This window comes from Diceros bicornis, chromosome 35, assembly GCF_020826845.1.
Source record: "Diceros bicornis minor isolate mBicDic1 chromosome 35, mDicBic1.mat.cur, whole genome shotgun sequence".
NCBI classification, from domain to species: domain Eukaryota; kingdom Metazoa; phylum Chordata; class Mammalia; order Perissodactyla; family Rhinocerotidae; genus Diceros; species Diceros bicornis.
Genome location: NC_080774.1, coordinates 31,029,017 through 31,035,184, shown reverse-complemented (window position 1 = coordinate 31,035,184; position 6,168 = coordinate 31,029,017). Strand labels below are relative to the sequence as shown.

At 52.0% G+C, this 6,168-nt stretch overlaps 1 pseudogene; it reads left to right on the top strand.

The window, feature by feature from the left end:
• The first annotated feature begins 837 nt into the window (after nt 1-837).
• On the top strand, nt 838-5,686 carry LOC131398505 (tubulin alpha-3 chain-like; annotated as a pseudogene).
• Nucleotides 5,687-6,168: the final 482 nt, after the last annotated feature.

Sequence of the window (6,168 nt, the reverse complement as noted above, 5' to 3'; positions counted from 1 at the left end):
TTAGGTTCCCGGCAGGAAAGAGATGGTACATTCAGAATAGGTACTTTGGGGAGAATCTTTAAAAGGTACCGTTTATAAAGGAATGGGCAGAATTTCAGGAAACCACCAAAGGGCAGCGCGGTGTCCCAGCATTCGGGGTGTCTGGGAGCCATCACCTCCTAGGCTTGAAGTGGGGACGTGAGGGAGTGGTCACTAGAAGTTGACAGGGCAGCTTTATGAGGAGCGCTGGCTGCTGAAAGCTGTGGCCTTGATAAGCCGCCTCCAGCAACCGCTGGTGGTCTGGCAGGGAGAGAGCCCAGGAGGGAGCCCTGACCACACTTTCTTTTAACCTCCCGGTGTCTTGCTGCTGCCTGCCACTGGCTAGAGCAAGCAGAAGCCAGGGGACAAGGAAGCCCTTTGATGCAGTCCCCGTGGTCAGCCTCTGGGAGCCTGGATCTGGATGGAGAACAACAGAGGGTAGATCCAGAGGGCAGCTGGGAGACACACACACACACAGTGACCGCCAGCGCTTGGGCCATGGTGACCTGTGTCCTAGTCCACTTTTCCTTCCCCGACTCTATCACTTTTACCTTATTCTTTGGTCAGGACACAATCAAAAACTGCCGTATCCTTCACAGAATTATGTGACTAGCCATAATGTGGAGTTTACTGTTCACATTACTCGGCTTCCATGTTTTAAAATAACCCAAGTTTTGTACAGTAGCAAACACTTAGGTTCTGGGCTAACTCTGGCACGTACTAGCTAGGGTGGTTTAGGGCATGTCTGTTTTCACATAAAATGGTCACATAAACCTTGTGGGAAATAAGGTTTGAGAAAGCTGTAGACACTCTGAAGCACACACACATGTTCTGCATGTCATAGAGTGACGATTGCCTTGAAGACGAGGGTCTCACCTTTATGTTCTGGTTCCCGGCGTGAGTGCATCTCTATCCACGTGGGGTGGCCCAGGGTCCGGATCGGCAATGCCTGCTGGGAACTGTACTGCCTTGAACATGGAATTCAGCCCGATGGTCAGATGCCAAGTGACAAAACCAGCGGTGGTGGTGATGACTCGTTCAACACATTCTTCAGCGAGACTGGGGCTGGCAAACATGTGCCCAGAGCAGTGTTTGTGGGACCTGGAGCCCACCGTGGTGGGTAGGTACTCGGGCATTCAGGGCAGCTGTCCTGGGAGGGTGGGAGAGCCTTGCTAAAGCCCCACGTGTGCTCCTTTGACTCCTCTGCAGAAAGGACAGACGTACAAGTGTATACCCTTGGCCACGTTAGGTGAGAAACTGGAAGGTTAGTGCTTGAAATGTCTGTGGGACTAGGGCTCCTAATTTAGAAAAACCTACTGTAAGGTTGGCCAGCAGGAAGATGGGCTGGGGATAGATTCACTTGTGGCCACCTCAGCCCCGGTCAGCTGGTTGTGTAGACTCTGTCTGCAGGGTGCCCGGGTCCCTCGTTGATGCTGTGCACTCCCTCAGGCTGGTGCACAAGTCCTGGCCTGCATCTTAGACATAGAAGGGTAAGTATAGAACATTCGTTGGGTTCCTCCAGATTACGAGTCTGAGGTAGTTTCCAAGGAGAGCTGCAGAGAGAGCACCTTTCAGTGGCCACCCAGGAGATGACAGAATGTCACCCTGAAGTCTGTGAGACCCAGGCCACATAGGGTGCCCTCATGGGACTTCCCAGAAAAGTCAGTCTGACCTGGTGACTGTCTAGTATGTAAGGGATTTTCAAACTATACCCTTGGCTGTAGCTACAGGTATGAAAGAAATATGCACATGTAGAATTGCCTGTTTGCAGGTGTGAGAGCTCTGTTCACTTCTTTGGGAATCGGTCATGCTGGCATTTATACCTTGATTGTACTCTTCTGTCCTAGAGCCATAGGTTGCAATTGTGGTCTGTGTATTACACACAGATGTTTCCTAGGAGACACTGATGCTGTTGACCTACAAGGATCAGCACGTGCCTGGTAGAATTGAACAGTGGGACCAGCCCCGTGGCTTAGCAGTTAAGTGCTCACGCTCTGCTACTGGCGGCCCAGGTTCGGATCCCGGGCGCGCACCGACGCACCGCTTGTCCGGCCATGCTGAGGCTGCATCCCACATACAGCAACTAGAAGGATGTGCAGCTATGACATACAACTATCTACTGGGGCTTTGGGGGAAAAAAAAAGGAGGAGGATTGGCAATAGATGTTAGCTCAGAGCCGGTCTTCCTCAGCAAAAAGAGGAGGATTAGCATGGATGTTAGCTCAGGGCTGATCTTCCTCACACACACAAAAAAAGAATCAAACAGTCTCAAATGTGTCCACCAGGTGAGTTAACAATAGGCCTTAAAGACTCGCGGCCCCTGTGTCCTCTGTAGATGAAGTGCGCACAGGGACCTACAGGCAGCTCTTCCACCCGGAGCAGCTGATCACCGGGAAGGAAGATGCAGCCAGTAATTACGCCAGAGGCCACTACACCATTGGCAAGGAAATCATCGACCTGGTCCTGGACCGGATCCACAAACTGGTAAGAAGAGCACTGAGAAGGCTTCCTGTGGACGTTGTCCTGGACGAAAGAGGAGGCCTTGGATTGCGACCAGGAGGACATTTTGGCAAAACTGAGGCCAGAATCACGAGTCCACAGTCTGACTCTCCAGTGTGGCTGCGGTGCATCCATATATCTTTAACGTCTGCTCTGCTCTGCCTCTAAGTGTAATGCGTGTTCACTGGGGAGGATGTGAGTCGTATGATCTTGCAGAGGAAGAGAAGTGACCGTGGCTGGTTGGAGGTGGGCGGTGTGGCTTCTGCAGGTGTTGGCTCACGTTCTCTGCTTTCTCTCAGGCGGATCTGTGCACGGGGCTGCAGGGCTTCCTCATCTTCCACAGCTTCAGGGGCAGCACCGGCTCTGGGTTTGTGTCTCTGCTCATGGAGCGCCTTTCGGTGGACTATGGCAAGAAGTCCAAGGTCAAATTTGCCATTTACCCAGCCCTCCAGGTTTCCACGGCCGTGGTGAAGCCCTACAACTCCATCCTGACCACCCACATGACCCTGCAATGTTCTGACTGTGCCTTCCTGGTGGACAACGAAGCCCTCTACAACATATGTCAGCACAACTTAAATATCGAGCAGCCCGTGTACACCAACCTCAACCGTCTGATTGGGCAGATCCTGTCCTCCATCACAGCCTCCCTGCAATTCGACGGGGTCCTGAACATGGACTTGATAGAATTCCAGACCAACCTAGTCCTGTAGCCCTGCATCCACGTCCCCCTGGCCACCTACGCCCCAGTCATCTCTGCTGAGAAGGCCTACCACAAGCAGCTATCCATGGCAAAGATCACCAATGTCTGCTTCGAGCCAGCCAACCAGATGTTCAAGTGTGACCCTTGCCACGGCAAGTCTATGGCTTGCTGCATGTTGTACGGGGGGACGTGGTCCCGAAAGACATCAGTGCAGCCATCGCCACCATTAAGGCCAAGCGCACCATCCAGTTTGTGGATTGGTGCCTGACTGGATTTAAGGTAGGTCTGGGTGATGTGGAGGGGGTCTACCTATTAGCAAGCAGCAGACTCTGCAACAGAACGTGGTCCTTTGCAGAGAATTCCTCTGTTCCCTGGCAGCTCAGCTCTTGGTCAGAAATTAGGGAACCAGAGTGACCATCTATTCAGTGGCATCTTTTGTTTTAATAATTTTTATTGATTTTTTTCCCCCAAAGCCCCAGTAGATAGTTGTATGTCATAGCTGCACATCCTTCTAGTTGCTGTATGTGAGACACGGCCTCAGCATGGCCAGAGAAGCGGCGCGTCGGTGCGCCCCCAGGATCCGAACCCGGGCTGCCAGCAGCGGAGTGCGCGCACTTAACCGCTAAGCCACAGGGCCGGCCCCAACAGTGGCATCTTTTGAACTTCCTTCCTGAGTCACCACATATAGATCTGTGATGAGAGCATTTTTTCTTTACACAACAAAAACTTTTGAAGGATTCTTGTTCCCTTTTTTGGGTGGTAGAATAAGTTTGGAAAATGTAGGTTGGACTGAGAAAATGTAGGCATTTTCAGGGCATTTTGGTAATTCCTGTGGATGTTTGAAATTTGGGGATTACTATAAACTGATTGCTGTCACTAAATCTTACTTCATCCCATAAGTGTATAGAAACTACATCCAATTTAAATGTATCATGCAGTGCTTGATTTAAACAAAAACTATCTGAAATATTTCTGTGAAGAAAATGGCAACGTCTTTATTTCTCTCTTGGTAAGCCTAGAAAGTCTGGCTTGAGTTTGCCTCAGACCACAGTTTGTCCCCACCTTCTACTGGATACAAGATGAAATCTTGCTGTCACTCTCCAGCTTTGTCCCATCCTCGGTCACCGAACCCTGTGGATTCTTTCCTTCAGGACTGTGCTTCCCTGAGCCTTTTCAGGCCTCCTCTGCTAGCTCAGACCCTCACTGCTTCTGCTGGGCCTGCTGCGGTGGTTCTGAACTAGGCCTTCCTCCTCTGGTCCTCCTCCTCTAGCTGGGGGATTAGCATGGTGGGTGGACCAGCCGCCTGGTTCTGTAAACAAGTTGTGTGTGAACACAGCCACATGTGCTCATTGGCGTATTGTTGTGGCTGCTTTTGCTGCAAAGACAGAACTGAGGAGCTGTAAGAGACCGCGTGGCCCACCCAGCCTAGACTATGTAGTGTCTCGCCCTTTACAGACAAAGTTTGCTGACTGGGCTCCAGCTGACCCTGCGTGCTGCTGCCAAAACCTCTGGTCACATTGTCCCTTGGATCTGAAACTTGGAATGCCTCCTCTTTGGTCCCAGCCCTAAAACCTCACCCCCTTCCTCCTACTTAGCACATACACAGACCACCTCCTGATGCAGTGGTGACAGCAGTCCCAGGACCTCTGATGGTGTGCCTGTCACCCTGCTCTGCACAGGCTGGCTCGTTTGGTGGGAAAGCAGGGGGTATGACCTTCCCTCGTGATACAACCACAGTTGTGTACTCTGAATCTGTCTGGGTGGAAAAGGTTTCAGCCACAGAAATTAATCCTCATCTTGTTGAAGCCTGTGGAGAAAATAATGTACCAAGAATCCAAAGCAGTGTCCCTTTTCAGAAGGAAGACAGCCCTGTCACCTGGGCACCTATCACACGTCGCAGTGGCTGGGACACAGCCCTTCAGGCAGCTCAGGACCTAGGCAGGGTGGCCGACTCGGGGGCTCCTCTTTCCCTGTTTTCCTTGTCTGGAAACCAGCACCCTGCTCTCCTGGCTCCCTGCCTGGCACCAAAAAGGGCTCAGAGCCTGCAGGGTGAACCAAGCCTTCTCCCAGATCGCCAGAGGGGACCCATGTGTCATCTGTTTCCATGAAAGTGGCCACCATTTCTGGGTTTGACAGAAGCTTCACAGAGTGCTTTCTTCGTCTTCTCTGGCAGGTGGGGATCAACTACCAGCCCTCCACCGTCATCCCCGGGGGAGACCTGGCCAAGGTGCAGCGGGCTGTGTGCATGCTTAGTAACACCACCGCCATCACCGAGGCCTGGGCCCGCCCGGACCATGAGTTTGATCTCAGGTTCACCAAGCGAGCCTTTGTGCACCGGTACGTGGGGGAAGGCATGGAGGAGGGAGAGTTCTCTGAGGCCCGCGAGGACCTGGCGGCTCTGGAGAAGGATTACGAGGAGGTGGGCGTGGATTCCGTGGAAGCAGAGGCCGAAGAAGGGGAAGAGTACTGAGTGTGTGCTGGCGGCCAAGCCCTTTGTACCCTCCCCTCCTATGATGTTACAGCTGTGCTCACCTATTAAAGTTTCTGTGTTGAGGCATGGTCTCTCTTCTGCTGCCCTCGGACAAAATTCCCTGTCCAGATAGCTGCCTTTTATAAGTGGATTTCTAGAGAAAAAACATCTGTTTCATCTCAGACAGAAAAAGTTAAGCATTTCTATTTGGTTACTGCATTATTCCCAGAAAACAGACTTCAAAAGGCATGGGTGAGGGAATTACGAAAAAATGCTTTGATTATTACAAATTTAAACACTCATAAATCCACCACCCACACTTGACGTTCTGTGGAGAACGGAACAGTAATCAGATGTGTTCTTCCTCAGCCGCGGAGTGACTGACTTCACTCTGTCTGGTGGGCGGGGCCTGGTAGGCAGCCCCAGCCCAAACCCAACCCCTGATGCCCTGCCCGCGCTTCCATCAGAGGCACCTCTCGGAG